Raw genomic sequence first — 18,261 nt, 5'->3', positions numbered from 1 at the left:
CGGTAATTTCGCCTGCAATTTTTTTTCTTTGATGCTCGCGCGGTGACCTCCATTTTTCTTTCCGTAGATCAGTTCCTTTCCCGATTTTATCCATCGTAAAAAAAAACAGGAAAAATCCCTCCTTGAGAAGTTACAAAATAATATTTGGCTCTTTCTGCTCTCGTGTGAATGTGGACGGGCAAAGCTAATATTTATTCTTTTTCTAAGCCTGTTCTACCATAAGGCATTAGCTCCAAAAGTTTACGTAATGTACTCAGTTGTGTCGAACAGATTTCGTTTAGCAGTCTGATCTAAATTTCAGTAACGTATCTTTTTACATGGCCGATAGTCGTTAAGTAACATCGTCTTAGAATAGCAAAAACCTCTGAAAACGCATGGTCTTCAACACGCCTTACATGTGTCTTGAAAACGAGAGCGGTGGCCTCCTGTTATTATTATTATTATTATTATTATTATTATTACTATTATTATTATTATTATTATTATTATTATTGTTACTGTTATTGTTATTGTTATTATTATTGTTATTATTAATTTTTTATTTTTTTTTTGGCAAAAGTTGATCTTTGCTTACTTCATGGTGTGTTTTAAACTAACCTGCCCGTGGGAAAGTTTTGGGCGCGAACTTCCGTAACAGGAACAATAGAATAGATAAAACAACAGGAACAATGAACTAGTTCTTTAAACAATAGAGGTGCGTGAAACAGGAAGCGAATGAAATTACAGGTTCTAAAGAGGAACGTGGCTTCTGATCGGAGAGCACCGAAAAGAACGAACCAACAGAGAGTGTTTCTTTTGCGTCTATCACGTCAGTGTGAACAGACCCGTAACCTCGTTCCCAGGGTCCCATCTCTTACACCCTCGAAAAAGGAAAAGAGAGAGCCCTGGGAACGATTTTGACTGACACGTTATTCGTTCGTTAGCACATAATAGGAAAGTATTTCCGAACGACAATCTTGTTGCAACCTAGAAGTTTAATAGTTGACAACATGTAATGTCCACTGGAAGACCAATACACTACGTCCCTGTAAGGGCTGGTACATATCGCTACCATCGATCGCTGAAAACAATTTCAGCGATCGTTGCAATTTATGGAAACAACCCTTCAGCAATCGTTGCGTCAATGATCACAGAGGTTGATCGCGGTTCTATGTTAGGGATCGTTGTGATCATATGGAAACCACTCTCCATAGGTTGTAGAGGTTGTAGATTGTTAACCAGAATGCAGAGCGCATTGTTTGATACAGCCCTCTTAGATCTTTCATTTTTAAGTCTACACGATAAGTCGGGGTCCGGAAATGAGTTTACCACGCTATTCACCCAGCTGACCACAGGCGGCCCATGCTTGGAAAATGAGTGTCGGTATACATAGAGTAGTACTGAGGTTACGCAACAGTAGAAATATTGGGATTTGTATGGAAAAAAAGCGGTTCTATTCTTAAGCCTAAAAAAATATGAACGAGTATTGAATAAAAACAAACCTTGTAGCTCGCTTTAAGTGTGTATTTCCTTGTTTCTCGTGAGGTTTCTAGGCCGATTTATGCCCATTTTGGTGGTTTTTAGTTCCACTAGTTTTTCCTTTTTAGGCTGTTACGTAACCTTAAGACTCTGCATGTAGACGAACGCTCTTTTTCCGAGCTTGGGCTGCCTGTGATCTGACGAGCAAGCAGCGTTTGCGTGCTGCGCGGGAAATCCTTAAATCAACGACAGAGTGCAACTTCAAGTATGGCGCCAGGGAGTCTGTCAGATCATCCTGAGCTAGATATCTCATCTTAAGTCATTAATAACTTTGCAAACAAATTGAGCCTCCTGAAGAAATACAAGTGTCTACCCCAGTCATGTGTGCCAGTCTTTTTACGTAAAGGTTATCTAGCCATCTATTACGTAAGCGATGCCCGTCGGGAGTGGGGTTAGGGAAGGACCATTAGAAAAGTGATGGGGGGGGGTGGGGATTTTCCAGCTTGCACGAATTTTTTTTTTTTTTTTCGCTCATTGCTTGTGCAGGAATTTTTTATCAGACATAGTTATTTAAAACATTGGAAAGACAACACTGCCGTGCTGCTACAATATTTTTTGGATTTTCACCGGACATGCCAACGGTTGACATTTTGGCTACCGTTAAGTGAAACACTTTAACACATCTGTATATATGTTCTTTAATCAAACTTTTTTTCAAGGGTCATCATGGCATGCTCCCTCGCACTTTAGCTGAAGAGTTGATCAGATCTTCTTCAAGACTGAAGCATGGGCTTATAGCTCCTAAATTTTCCTCCAAATACGTTCAAAACTCCCTTTCCTATAGAGGGGCTGTCATCTGGAACGCTATAGGACGATCAAATGCATCGATACTAGAGTGCACAGACGTAAAATCCTTTTTGGAAAATGTTGTTAATTGTCACACTTTCTGTAAGAATTTTAATTTTAATGTTTTAGCCTCACAAATAATCAACAACAGATCTGAGAATTTTAACTATTTTTAACTATTGACTTCATTGAACAAAATTATATCTTTTATAAGAATGATTTTTATCCTTGTAACTTCTTAAATATCCTTAGCATTTGTACCTTTTTATTTAGTACACGAGCCCACAAGCTTGTTAGCTTTGAAATTTTTTATCGTGTATAAATAAAGGTTGTATGTATGTATGTATGTCAGTTAAAACGTAAGTGTCAATGTGAGCCAGGTGTGTGTGGAAAATGAATCCTGTTTTAATTATATCGAATCTGGGAACAGCAGCGACCGACGTGCAGAGAAGTCTTTATAATAAGGTGCAAAGCAAAGCCTTCGAACAGACGGCCGTTATTTTGCCTTATACAGCTAAAAATAAGCTGAAATAAATTTTGTTTTCGTTGAACCAATGTAAGAATTCATAACACGTCTAAAAGTAACTAGTCCATAGTTATTCGCTAAGCTAGAAACTGCAGATTGAAAAATGGAAAGAAAAAAAATTATTTCAGCTACGAAGAATTGTAATGACTTCATAAATATAAGAAAGATGGAATATTACTGAAACCCTAAACTATTTTCCTAGCAAATAATCTAAACATATCAAGCTTCTACCAAAAGGCGGGTTTTCCGCGTTACATGAACCATGCTAAGCTGCATTTTTTTTAACGATAATTTGCCTTTTAAGGATTTTATGACGGTGTTTATCGTTCATCTAGTGATTGGATTGACATATTGACGATATGTTGATTTTATTTTCTCCAGGCTGTTACGTAATTGCTTCAGAGAATATAAATATTTGACGCGATTTCTTTTCTCCTTGCATGGTTGACAATTATTAGCTCCGAAATCAATGTTATTTAACAAAAAAGTTGTTTACATAAACGTACTAATACGAATAGTTTAATTTTAGTGAGATTATTTAAAGGAAAAATATTGGTTCTTTATGACAAAATTGAGCCAGTGAGTGTCTACAAGATCCAGGTTAAAATTTAACGAATAAATGTTGATGCATTTTAACTTGAAGCTCTGATATGGAGAGACAGATCGCTAAGCGAACGTACGTTGTAAACTGTGCTGCCGTTTATCACATGTTTTTTAACATTGAAAGACAATTATTATGCTAATTATTTGACTGGCGCTTGGATCTCAAGTTTTGACCCATGTATAAGTCGAGGGCGAATTTTTGGACTGATTTTTAGGTCTTGAAAGGTCGACTTATACACGGGAAAATACGGTACTTCCGAACAAGCTAGCGCGTTCATGTGCTACTTGATAAAATGAATCCCATTAGTGAAGTGTAGAAAAAGCTCTTTGAAACCGGTTAGTGGTTGGATATACGAAGTACTGTTTCGCCTTAAGGTATATATATCCAAGAGGCGAGAGGGCCACGATTTACACTTCAAACAGACGTGCGTTGAATCCAGTCACCACACCTGCGGGTTGTTCCCCAATTCCAAACAACAAAAACAGCAAACAGTAACAAGAACCTGCGTCACTGGGCCACAATTTACTTGGCCGTACTCCAAGATCTGACAAGGAACTCAGATTTTGAGGCCGTAATTATTTTTTCAGAGGAAAGGTTATGAAGCCATTCGCAAAAAGTCTACAACCAAAACAAAACGGGCAAGAAGTAAGTGAACTAATGCGCATTTCAACTCCTGACGACCGTGTTTACCGATATAGCTATAATTTAGGAATACTGGAGTTTTGTACGCAACGAAGAGAAAATGCGATGATTGTGGCAGCGAGGAGTCCTGTGAAAATTCAGCGCAGAGCACAAAAATACAACGATTTGGCGCGATTGGAAAACGAATCAGAAGATGGCATCGCCTTCCCGACTATAATAGATGTCGCCCCTGCAACGAATTGCTCGCTGCAAGAAATTGAAATGCGTGTTAACGAACAGGAAAATGTCTACAAAGTTCAACAAGTTCTTTCTGCCGAAGAAACTGTGAACGTGTGTCAGGGAAAAACGACTGAATCAAAAGAATGGTTAGAGACAAATGCAGCTCGAAAAGACCCTCTTCTTTCTGCAGCAGAATGCGTTACGAACAACAGCGAAGACTCTGAAGACAAGGCGTTTAACGCCCAATATAATTTGCCCCCGATAGAAAAGTTTCGCCGAGCTGCCCGTGTTCTAGGGGTTTGTTTACCACCAAAAGAACTTTATTGTCTACAAAGGCGAAATGGTGCATGCGAGGAAACCGAGTGGTCCCTTGAACACAGAACACTTCTTCGTATTTTGAACAAGAGATTTTAGACAGAGATATTATCGTGGGAAAGTAACAACTGCAAAGATCACATATCGGAAGTTATTGAATACATGATATGAACAAAAAAAATGAAAAACAAAAAAGTAGGTAAACCCGAGGTTTCGGCGCTTTACGTTTTAAAAAAGAGATGAACAGATACAGATGTTTGGAAATAATTATCTATTGCCACTTATTACTTTCTTGCGATTCTGTGCATCTTAAACAAGAAGGGTTTTAACAATTGAGAGATTCATTTGTCGTTGGCGGGTAACGCAAAGTTAAAATTGCTAATCGTGTAAGCGTGCGCTTAACCCGGCCCGCACAAATTGACAAAGTCGATGATATTTCGAGGAGAAAAACCAGCTTCTCCGATCTAATGAAGGAGTTTGTGTACGTAGTGATATTGTTTCGAGTTTAGCACGATATCGCGCGAAATCTTAAGGGTTTAATTTTCTGATGGAGAATACCCTGCCGGTAGATTTCTAATCTTTTCAGTTGTTACGGTGAGGTATATTTACAGCAACCATTTGAAACCAGTGATGACGTCACATGATAACAAAAAATGGCAGACGTTTTTGTCAAAACTAAATCGGTACGGCATAATTATGTTGACATTGGTTATTTTCTATATATCACACTGGTAGTAAACACGCAAAGAACAAGATTCAAAATTTATGTTAATGACTCGCTCCGAATTTTATTCCGTGCGGTGTAATTAACAATTCAATGTAGTTTTTAAAACCAAACTATTCATTTTAATCTAACAAAGAACGTAGAAGTTTTTAGTATGGGGTTTATGCTCAAAAAATTATTTTGTTTTCTCCACAGTACTTCTACGGTCGTTTGGCTGATTGATATTGTTTAGAATTGCTTTCTTTTATTCTTTCGTCCTTATTGAAATGCCATATATTACAAACAGTGACTCATTTGTCAAGCTTAGCATCTGTCAACAGGTCGCCAAACACAAGTCGTTAGTTTCCACTCAAGTCTTTTACTTTACAGAGCAATTAGTTATTTTTACTTTATTTTCCTCAAAAAGTATTGTTTGATATATTTTGAGATGGTGGGCGCTTATTTAAAAGGCTTCATTCAGGAAATGAGATTTGCATTTTTCCACTTTGTTGTGTCTAAACTTTCCCTTTTGCGTTTGCCATCTTAAAACTAAACCCTTGGAGCACTCAATAATTAAACAATAATGACCATTTCCTTATTGTTGATGCGCGGCTGTGTAAGCAAATATGCGTAATAAATATGCGTAAAATATAAAAAAAAAATAAACCAAGGGTAGAACATGAACCGCGCTCGGCCCATGGCCGCGCGGTTAAAAAGTGGCCTTTGTGGAAGGGTGGCCGTTGTAAATTGGTGGCCATCTGTGGAGTGGAGTTCGACTGTATTTAACTCGATCTTCTTTTCAATTCCTGCCCTGCATTTCCCAGTCCCATCTCATCAATCAATAGCTCTGCACGTGTGTCATAAATATTGGTACAAAAATCAAAATATAAGCAGTGCGTGGTAGTGTGGTCGGTTCTGTTTGCTTCGATATTTGTGATGATATCGAGAAATTTTTGCAGCATTGCAGCCTTTATGAATATTCAGAGTCTAGGAAACAGGGAAACGGCCCCTTGGCGTTTGGACCAATCACCGGGAGTGCTTCACTTGGAAGGCTTGGCTACTAAAGCTACACTTCAACCTTCGGTGGAACGCGAAAGCGAGGTGGTGGCACAAGATCATGTTATACGTGGTTACATTTTCGATGTCCTTTGAGCACATACCTTGAATCCAGGGGTGTTCTTCTTTCTTTCTCCTACTGAAATGAAAGGCCGTCACGGTGTTCAAGACCTACATTCGCTCCACGGCTCGTTTTCACTGCTTCGCAGCTTGAAAACTAGTTGAAAGTTTTCTGCTTGGGAAATTGGCCTTTGAGCTCCAACCTAGTGATATAGCGGCACCGATTAAAGGTAAGTTTTGTTGTATCGAGTAAAGCTTGTTTGAAAGGCAAACTAGCCAAATAATGGGTTTTAAAATGAACTATTGTAGAACAGTCGGGAAACACCACGTTGACAACACGCGCACATCTGATGCGAAAATATGCAAACAGTTTTAACGCTTGTTTATCAATTTTAGCCACAGAGCCTCGTACAAATGCTTGTAACACTGTATTGACCGAGTGATGGCATGTTGAGCCGGGGGTTTTGTTGCTGTGCGAGTCTTAAAACGAGGAATTGAAAGAAGAAGACGGCTGTCCTCGGTGGTTGTCCCTCATCACACATTGTATTTAAATGGTAGGTGTTTTGACGTGAAAATGCTTTTATTCATGGGTAAGATTTGCCAAATGATGGCTGAATCAGTTGTTACAATCCTCCGTTGGAAAAAAGATGGCGACTGGTACATTTACCCATAGTTCTTAGCGCAGGAAAACCTAAACAACGTTCATGAAAACGTAAAGAAACGTTATAAAATCTTCAAACCCAGGCCACTCGAAGTCCTTAGTACAGGGACAAATATTATAATTATAAGGCTTTCTTTGTGCCTTTTGGGCTGTGTTAGGTTTGCGAGGCATTGTGGTAAAATGTACAGCCGCCATCTTGTTTCCTATGGTGGATGAAGCTTACAGTACTGGTCAAAGGAATTGCAGCACCTACACGCGTCTAAATTGCGTGTAGTCTGCGTGTAGTATTTGTGGACAGTGCATGGACGGTGCGTGGAAGGTGTGTGTAATTACACGGTAAAATTTACTGATCTGGTAGTTGCACGCATTTGTGTGTAATTTTACGCATGTGTGTATTTTAATTGGAGGAAGAAACCTTTGTTATTCATACACGCCAAAATGTTTACCCATGCACAAAATGTCAATTTCAACTCCTGTTCCTTCAATAACAATGAAATAGGGATTCAAACAGAAACTCGTGGACTCTCTCTTAATCTTAAACGGCGACGAATCAAAAAAATTTTTTAACAAAATCTATGCGAATTTGTTAATTTTCAATTCATCAGATTCGTGTGTTACCCACAATGTTTACACCTGGTTCATTCAATTATTAGCTTAAATTACAACACAGTAGACTACGGATAAGCTAGGCTCGAGAAAAATATTTGGATTTTCATCCGTGGGTTAAGTCTGGTTGACGGATCGTCACGTGTCTGTATATGTATACGCAGAAGCATATCACCTCGAAGCGTCTAAATTCTCTTTATGTGTTTGGAACAATGCTGGGGTTTTTTAGCCAACCAATCAGAACCACGGAATTTTTTTTGCCCAAATATGGAATTAGCGGATTGAGGTAAGTTTGTTTACAAAATGGCGGCTTTTTGCAGGGAGGTTGTCTTCAAGACCACTTAAGAACAACAATTAAAGCCATAAACCCTCTCGGGAAAGTGCTCTCGGAATTTGATATTGTCAACAGGGTCTGCAGAAACGTTCAGGGAGCTTTTTCTGATTACTTTGAGTCAAACTTGGCTGGTCAAGTTGTAGATGCTTGAATCGAGTGTGTTGTTTCGTGCCTTTCGTGGACTTGTAAAACGCTACAGTGACACCTTTTTTCATTTATTTTCCGAGAAAGGGAAAGGTAAATCATATGATAAATCTGCTGTGCTTCACATAAGATGGTAGTAGTTTGTTCGTCAGGTGTTAGCTAGCCAGGATGAGTGTGAAATCGTGAAGGAGATACCGTTGCAGGGTAAGGATGTTGCATGTTTAGTGTGACGACAGAGAAAATGAAGATTGTGGAGGACAATGTTTCGTTTTAAAGCTAGGTTCTGGGCCAGTGTTGAATATAAAAAAAGTTTACGGCCCTGAGAGAAAATGGAGGATCCCGAAAAGAGGAATATATCTTGTTTTGTACGAAATGTAGACAAAGGAAATCTGTTTGTGCTTAAGGTAGAATTAATTCTCTTCTTGCGGGCATTTGCATGTTTGGAAACTTTGCAAACCAAAATGGATTTCAGTTGTTTAATTTGGTGGAAAGCTCCTCAAGATTTACGGTTCTACAACTTAGCAAGGCAGTACTCATTCCAGATGGTGTTTTGGCTACAAATGCGTGATTGTCATTTCTAATCTATCTCAACCCATACACTTACATCCGTTGGCATGATGTTGACATTTCTTCTAGCTATGCATGAATACATGAATTATATAAATCAAAATAGCTTTGAAAACTTGAGCACACTGATGACCTTACCTTGTACGTTATGGCACTGAGTTGCAAGGATGTTTCTTTAACTGAATTGCCAAGTGCTATTAGCACTAAAACAGCAAAAAACACCATATTTTGGAGGCATTGTAGGGCAAAATTACAAGATATAACCGAAAGAGCCTTAGCCTGATGATGGTGAAACCACAGATGCCATTATAAGTAAATTTTTCATCGTTAAATATTCTATTTAAATTGTCTTGCTCCTCAAAAATTGCTATAATCAATTGCATTGATATCAGAAATCCATTGAAATGGCTTTAAAATCACCGTGTTACATTCACCATTTATTTCACTTGTAGTATTTAGTTCCCAATGATATTTTGTTAGTAATTGGAAGATTATCTCCAATGGGTACAGTGAATTAGCAATGAAAGCATAGCTCATGGTTTCATTGGTAGCCCTCGTGTTATACCTCTTGTCATAATGAAATCAAGCCAGTGCAACTGTAGTAGTAAACTGTCAATAAATCGTTTCTGTCGTAACTCGTTAAATCACTTCTTTTGTTTGTGTCCTCTAGGACTCACTATCAAGCTGAATTTTAATATATTGAAAGTGGCCTTTTGCAACTGAATTCAGTATGACCAAGTTTAGTTGTATATCATCTATACTGAGATGTTTTGACTAAAATAACCAAATTGTAACAAAATTTGGAAATAAAAGCAGAACTGATGCAAGTCTGTTCTTGAATACTTGCAGTAGCTCTTAAAATTGGAGATCACTACACAGTATGCCCCTTTGTTAGTCAGTTGCAAGGTCATTAAGTAGTCTGTTTTGGTCAATTACAGTCGGTTCTAAATTTGATATTGTAGACATGTTGCCGCTTTCCTTGTTTGATAACTACAGTGTAGATGGAAAAAGTTAAGTTATTTCTTGGGAAATATAGCCAACATGTTTATCCCAATCCCATAGTCTTTTAAAATACCAATTGGTAATTTAGCATCGGCTTCAAATATTTTGGCTGGTTTAGAAGCAGATGGGGGGGGGGGGGGCTGGATTAAGTGGCTAGCCACCCCTCTATGGAGAAGCAAAAAAATAAAAAAAAGTGAAAAATATTGTGGTTACGATAGAAAAAAAGGCAAACACTCTGAAAAGGTACCTAATAATTCATTGCAATTTCTACTTTGTGGCATTGCTATTATTTCTGGTGTAATAGTTTTCGATAACATGTAGGTCTCAATTCGCAAAAAGCAACATTTTGTGGGTATGTCCCTGACTCGTCCCCACTCATTTTCATATAGCACATGGCAGCGCGCGAGGTGGAGGAGCAGGGGCTGACCTGCCCATCTCACCTTGCGCTGCCTTCCTTGGTACCCATCTCTCCCTGCACTGTATCTCCTGTATGAAGACAACTGGGGACGAGTTAGGGGCATGTCCCATTAATTCTGCAACCAGGGTTCGTACAGGTCCTGGAAAACCTGGAAAGTCCTAGAATATTATTGTGGCATTTTCCAGGACTGGAAAGTCCTGGAAAAGGGCTACTGGACCTAGAAAGTTCTGGAAATCTGTTAAACTCAAGTAGAAAAATATGAAACTTATGGCAGACAGTAAGGAGAATTAACATTAAGATCATGGGAGTGAAAGGTTTAATGTGAATTTTAGAGTCCTGGAAAAATCAATCTGAGTCCTGGAAAAGTCCTGGAAAAGTCCTGGAAATTTGTTTTTGAAAAAGGATACAAACCTTGTGCAACCCCAAGGAACCAGCCACCCACCCCCCCCCCCCCTCCCTCCCTCCTTCCCTCTTCCAAAATCGTTGGATCTACCCTTGCTGGTTCTGGCTTAGTCTTTCTGTGAATGAGAAACATTTTGCCCATACCACTCATCCGGACACACATGGCAATTAAATTGGGTGGGTTGGACAGCAAAGCTTCTGTCCCTTTTATTCAGTGGCAATACTTACCAGATGTTTCAAAGATTCGAAAACTATGTGCAACAAAGTCGGAAAAGAAATCCCCAAAAACCCAGCATATGGAAAAATTAAGGGAAAGTGTGCCCCTGACCAAGGTAGTGGTGCCACCCTTGGGGTTTTAGGGTATCCTAATTAAATGTAGTGTACACAAATGTAGTAAACTACAGTGATGTAATAAAATGACAGCACTAAAAAATATATATACAATTTGAAAGTCACGACTGTGCATAGCCAAGAAAAGGAAAACAAACTTTGCAACTGTATACTCTGAAGGCTGACCATAGAATGTATCACCTTGCTAATGACAACTAATCGCTGAACACTGCGCACCTCGAACCTGCCCCCAGCTCTGTGCCAGCAAAATAGTAATTTATGCTAGTTTAGGATTATCACAAATTACGTTTTCCATTTGCCCTTTTGTTGAAGCTGCCTCTGGCATGGGTGACCATTTCTAATAAAAATATTTCTTACCAGAAAACCGTAAACAAATGAAATGTTAACCTGTATAATCCTATATAATTTTACCTCTATCATACAACTTTTAACCAAAACGCATTCATGAATAATAGACCCAACAAAACAAATGTTGAGAAACAATACTGATACTTTTTTTTATTCAAATCATCTGTACAATGTTTAACTAATCAAACAATTTCCTTTTCAAAGAAGTTAGATCCCTGTAATGAAATTTGACACTGCACCGTCAATACAGCCACTCTGTTTGATAAAGCAAAATTTTCATGGCCCCTTGAGTATTATAAGACTTAGCATTAACAAGGTTTCACTGTAATGTGAAATAAACATACAGTTAATGATTATCCAAGCTTATGTGTTATCTTGAAGTACTACTTCCAAAATTCAAAGGGAACTAGTATCATGGCCCTGTCATTCAAACCCACTCATCACCCACCGGGCATTAGATAGGGGTTAGGTTCCCACCATGGGGGCATTTGCTGCCAAAGGGCTGCCCAGGGGTGGGGCATTTGACAGTTTTTATTACAAAGAATTTTATTACAAAGAATTATTAATTCAATTTGGTACTTTTAAAATACAAAAGCATGATTTACATCAAAAGGATGAACTCTTAGTAAAGAATGTAGATGTAAATTCTCTTTCTGAGATTTAACCCTTTGTAAAGTTGTTTGTGTCACAGCACCACCCCAAAAATTCATGATGGCTATTCACACAAGAGAATCAATGTAGGACAAAAGGGCCTAGAATGGTTAAAAGAAGCCTTGAGAGGTAAGTTATTGTTATTTTTATAATAACAATGGATTCTATATTAAATGAGTTTTCTCTGCAAACATCACGTTTGTGAGTTTTTCTTTTTGGAGACCAGTGTGCATTACTTTTGACCACGTATGAATCAATATTTCAATGTGCTTTATACAAAAAGAGTAAAGTACATGAATGTAAACAGTCCACCAAATAGAAGATGCTTTTTCACGTTATATTAGTGCTCATGAGTACACAGCAATATATATTATAACACAAACATGGCATTTGGACACTATCCCATGGGTGGAACATCTGCACTTATCTCACGGCCCCACCATGGAGATTTTCTGTGCACCAAAACAGACTGTCAAAAGCGCGGGGGGATGAGCGGGCTTAGAATTGACAGAGCCATGAAGAACTGGGAGTTCTGAAAAGCAGTCAAATTATTGTAGATGACTGAACAACATTTGAGATAACAATTCAAGACAGGCAGTGAACGTGATAGGAAAAATTTACTATAATCGATTCGATATATGTACACTGCAACGAATTTATCATTGACGAGATCCAAGCTCTTGCAGATTTATTTATACTTGCTTGAACAATTGTTTCCTCTTGGTTGTGACTAGAGTGTCCGAACATCGGCCAAACAAACGGATTACATACACTCTACAAAAACAAATTAGCAAGAAAACATTAAAGGAACAAACCGAGCCACAAAATTATACACTTATCGTGGAAAAAAAAAACACGTGTAGGAATCACACCAACTCCCGTGAAATACCGCGAATGTATGACCTGGTATGACACAATTGATTTTGACCGATTTTGACCGTTTAAACCCTGTAAAAACGACGGGAGCCCGAGACTTCTTAAAATGAACTACATATATCGTACTAAAGTTCCATGCAAAAATAATCACAACACTGATCCCTGTCTCCCATGCCAGCAAACGACCAAAAGATTGTTTGTCAAACGCCAGTGTGCTCAACAAACATTTTCAACATAAACATGATTTTTGATACAAAAATAAGCTTACCTGCAATTGAGACTTCGATAATCTCTGGCCTTGATATTACACTAGCAGCTCCTAGAAAAAGTTCGTTTGATTCTCTTGAGAAGCGCAGAAAAAGGTTGAGGAAACGACAACCTACTCTCAACACGAAAACAACAATAGTGTCCGCCATTGCTCCGGCAGAGACGACAGTATTGTGACATAACCGTGTGCAACACTCCATATTAGGAAGTTAATTTTGATTGGTTCGCTAAAAAACCCCAGCATCGGAACGGAGTTAATCGCTTCGAGGTGGTATGCTTCTGGTATACGCATATGGAATGAAATGAAGTAACAAATTTCAAAACAACTCTCATACTGCACAGGATTTCTGCCTGGGGTAGATTTTGGTCACGTGCTTGGCGACGCTATTCAAGAAACAGATTGAATTTCCTTTTTATCAGATCGAAACAGTGTTTTCAGATAATAGAGAACATTCGCTTCTGGGCTATTAACGACGAATCTTCAAACTCTTTTTAAACTTAGAAAAGGATAACTGATGTTTAAAAATTAACAGAAAATCTCAAGCGAAATATTGTGTTTTCCTGTTATTTCGTGTCCGTCAAGCCTCAGTTCGTCAGTCGCTGGTGCCCTTGTTGTTTTTCACGAAAAGGAAAAAAAAACACGACGGGAAAAGCTTTTGAACACCGGTTTAAACTCCGAACGCTTCCGAGTACGAAATATTTTTAATGATCTTTGGATTGATTTGTAGTACACTGATTGCTGTAATTTGAAATTGAAAGCAACATTGTATTATTTATGTTCTATTATCTCAGTGAATGCTAGCATGTCTGCCAGTCGCTGGCGCCGCTTGTTGAAACTACAAGGGAAAAAAATACTTTTACTGTAAAGCGGTAGTGGTGCCAGTTTATTCTATTGGAAACGTTTGATGACCAGAAGCAAGAAGGCGAAAGACTAAACTGTATCGCAGTGAAGTACAGTACGGTAAATGTTACAAGGTAAATGTTTTGTTTTCATTACATGCACTTCTGATATTTCATTCTCATTACAGGCACTTAATGAGTTCCAGTTGAACGACTGCGAGTAATTTTACACGCAATATCACCTTTACTGCGTGTAGTTACATGCGTATGTAAGTACATGCATTTTCGTGTGGAAGGTGTGTGGACACTGCGTGTAATGTGCATGTAGTACACGCGCTTCATGCGCGTGTAATGCTGCAGTCCCTTTGACTGGTACTGTACATGTATAAAGCGTTAATTAACCCCATAACAAAAATATTTCCATTGATCAAGCTCATTCCCTCATAGCCTCTTCTACGCATTCAGTCACTTGGGGTAGTCAGAGCGACGACCAATGCAGCTATCAATGTTATCAGGGCGTAACGTGTCGATAATTCTGATAGTGGATAAAATCGATGTTGTCTGATAAAAGTCGATACTAATCAATCGACAAATATTGGAAATCGATAAAAGTTGATCACAAAATTTATTGTGATTATTGATTTTGATCGACTTTTGGTGTTAGAGTTCGATTTTAGTCAACTTTAATCGATTTTAGTCAACTTTCTTTCTGTTGACGCAAATCTGTTGCAAGTGTTCCAACCACATGACCACTTCGGCAATGGGAAGCTGAACATTCTTAGCTATTTCCTGAATAGTATCCTCTGATGGTATAGCTTTCTCCTTAGTGTAGGCATCAACAATGATACACGATGGGGGGCTTGCTTTACTCAATGCGCCTCCATCAGCAATGTGTTGCCAGAGTTTTTCAGGCTTCGTGTAATGGCCTGAACAGAACTCTTTACAATGAGAACAACTTGGGTTCCCAAAAGGCCTTTCTAGCTCAGGTGTTGGTACTGGAACATATGTTAAGGGTAGACCTCCAGGAAACCAACAGGGCTCTTCATCAGGCTTGCCTTTCTTACAAAGGCGATGGACACAGTCACTTTCAACATTGTTCAAACTTCCCGACCCCGGGGCCAGCATTTTTTTTTAGCTTTGTTCAAACTTCCCTATCCCAGGGCCAACATTTATGTTCAAAGTTTGCTAAAATTCCCTTCTTGGGGTGCGCACAGACGTTCAAAGTCCCCTCCTCGTCCTGTGGTCCCCCCCTCGGGCATAACATTGATAGATGCACAACAAGCGAAAGATAAGAGAGGGTCAATGCGAGGAGCAAACGAATGCCTGTGAGCATCTGATGAAATTTGCACGTGCTCACTCAGCTGAAAATTGTGTGCTCACAGCGGGAGTGTCGAGGTTTACCCTGTTTAATTTACAGGTGAGTTGTGGCATTTTTCGTTGCTTTGATCTCTTTTGCCGCTCTGTTCTGATTACTTCTATTCGAGGAAGCATTCATCAAGGTCATGAAGCTTTCAGTGAGCATTCTAGAGGCCGACAGTATGCATTTATGTCACTTGCAACTTTGCTTTTCAATCAATCAGATTCGGTCGATTCCTGGATACAAACAAATATCGATGACATCCTATGTCATGGAGATTGCATGTGTTTACATGCACTAACTAAGGGCCAGGTTGCAGAAGCCAGCAACGGGTCCCAAATTACTTTCTGTATCCTTACAAATGTCCTGACTTCTATCTCTGAAAGATTTTGCCCCAATTTTGAGCAAATAAACATTTCGTCGACAGCGACCGCCATTACGGTGGCTTGCATACTAAACTAGCTAACTTGACAAAACTCTCCCGAGAGGGGGATATGACGAAAAGAACTGAAAAATGACCTGTAATTGGCTAAAGATGAGATCATCCCACTGTCCAAATTTGGTGAGAATCAAAAGTAACGCCAATTTTCTGTCACGTTTTCAATCCATGACCACTGGAGTGACCAAAATCGATACATCGGTCGGAATAGAGTTTTAACCAAAACTTCGCTGATTGACATATACATCACAAGATGTACAGAAAACGAAATGTCTCGCGCGTTAATTGTGCAAGAATGGATCGTCATATACATATGATTATTTTCGCAGCTTTCAGGCTTTTGTTGAATTTTGTGTTTCAGTCTATGAAACAATGCAACATTTTTAGTATTGTTGGTGCACTATCAGCGGGCTTTTCAATGGTTAGTAGGGTTCGCTTGAATAGACATCGTTTATGAAACCGTCTTTGGTTGTGGACTTTATCGCGTCCGTCAGAGTCATGGTTTGAAATACATTTCCACGATAGAAACATTCCAGAAGATTACTTGCGACGCCCGCTGAGAATGAAGAGAGGGACCTCAGTTTCAAGCCCTGGTTGGCATCCTGATGCCGTGGTTAACCAGCGAGAATTCGCGATTGAGAGACTATTTCACTGGACTATTTCACAGGTTTTAGCCCTAGGAATATATAGCCTTGCAAATGGCAATTCATACGTCAGCATTGGACCTGTAATTAATGTTGGCAAATACACTGTAATCGAGGCTGTCCAAGATGTTGTGGCAGCTTTGTTTGAACTGAGAGATGAATAGATACGTTTCCCAGAAACAGTGGCGGAAACCACAGCCTCTATAGGAACATTTCAAGACTAATCTAGACTGGCAAACATTGTTGGAGCGATCAATTGCACCCATATACCGTCGATTAATTTAGTCGCTATCAACATCACGACTTTGGCATATTATCCAGGCATCCTGTTACCTTTGGTGCATTTCTTCTTTGCGGTAGCAAACCCTGAGGAATGAACCAGCTGCAGAATAACAGCCTTTCATTTTCTAGGGCTTTGAGGCAGTTGCTTCTTTACCTTACCAATTGCTTTTCCAAGGGCTTGAGGTGTTCTGTAAGCTTGGGATTTGGCTTGTTCTTGTGAGCATTTTTTTAGGTTCTGCACTTCGTGACTCTCTCCCTGTTAAGCCTTTTCTTTCTGGCAGCTTCACTTGGGCTTGGTGTGTTTGATTTGCTCTTTTTCTCTCTTTGTCTTTATCTTTATAGGCCTTATACTTTTCCTTATCAGCTTTAACCCTGGTTGTAAAAATTTGTGCCCTTTCAGCACCTGTTTTAGCTGTTTGTTTTGGTTGTCTAGCCATCTAAATGAAGAATGTGCAACTGCACTTTACAGACCATAGTGAGATGGCAAGATAAGAGATGCTGGTCAGCGCTTTACTTTCAAAGAATATTCTGAGCATGCGCCAAAACTGAATAAGCTGACCATATTGTACTGCTTGTTCACTTCATGCATTAAAATGCCAATTTTAATTTTGAAAAAGTGATTTCAAAGCATTCACCACAATAATTTCTAAGTGATTTTTCCTGTTAATGCAAATAAACAACAGAGATTATACAAAAAGCTTTCTAAATTGCAATTCTTAGTGCCAAATTCACAGATAGTAATGTCCGTAATGCCATATTTTTGCAAACCAGAAAAAACACAACAAACTCTGGGGAATTTAATGGCATCAGAACAAAAGTTGAACTCGACCAATTCAAAAAAAATATATTCATTGGATGAAACTCCCCACAATTCACAGCAATTTATCTTTGAAAACCAGAACTCAAAGCAGTGGTTGTTTTAGTTGTAATGTCTGTAATGAACGTTTCATGTGATATAATAGATACACTAGCTAAAAATGTAAACTTTCATTTTAATATCACCAGGTAAAAGAGAGATACCTTAGGCACAAAGTGTTAGGAAACAACCTTTAAAATCATCCATTTCTTGAGCAGAGCAGAAGACCAAAGTACAAAAATGTTGTCTGAATGTAATGTCCATAACGGTGGAATGGTCCTCGTACACTTTTCCACGGTCTAGTTGAAATCTAGCTGAGAGTCCATGTCTTCCGAGATTTTCCTCCATGCAGTTCTGGCCTATCTGTTTTCTAGCCATTTGTGGTTTTCGGTCCATAATTGCACCCTTGTCAATTTTCATGACTGGTCTATTTTAACCCTTTGATACTCAAGTGTGCATATACGCGCCTTGAAGGGGTGTGACGTCATCAATTGAAATGTCCCCAGCCAGTCTTTACATGCAGATAGTAGAGCTGGGTTAGATCTATCCGCACAACAGTTGATTTTGGATATCGACCACATTCTGATGAGGCAAATTGAGAAACAACCTTCCAAGTTTTGGTGCAAAAATGGTTTTAAAATGGCCCATTATACCTATAATTGATCAAGGTCCCATTTCCATGCTTTGTCCATAATTAACACCCAACTTTTTATGGCAGCCAGAACGAATATGAAATGCAAAAGGTGGTGAGCGTAAAAGAGCTGAGAAAAAGGAAAGGAAAGGGGCA

General features: G+C 39.0%; 1 pseudogene; it reads left to right on the top strand.

Annotated features, from left to right (window-relative positions):
- Window positions 1-15,945: 15,945 nt before the first annotated feature.
- Window positions 15,946-18,261, top strand: part of LOC145464809 (uncharacterized) — a 2,318-nt pseudogene continuing 2 nt past the window's right edge.

Source organism: Orbicella franksi, chromosome 13, assembly GCF_964199315.1.
Source record: "Orbicella franksi chromosome 13, jaOrbFran1.1, whole genome shotgun sequence".
In the NCBI taxonomy this organism is placed as follows: domain Eukaryota; kingdom Metazoa; phylum Cnidaria; class Anthozoa; order Scleractinia; family Merulinidae; genus Orbicella; species Orbicella franksi.
Note: the sequence above shows the minus strand (reverse complement) of the source record. Positions and strands in the feature narration are given on the sequence as shown.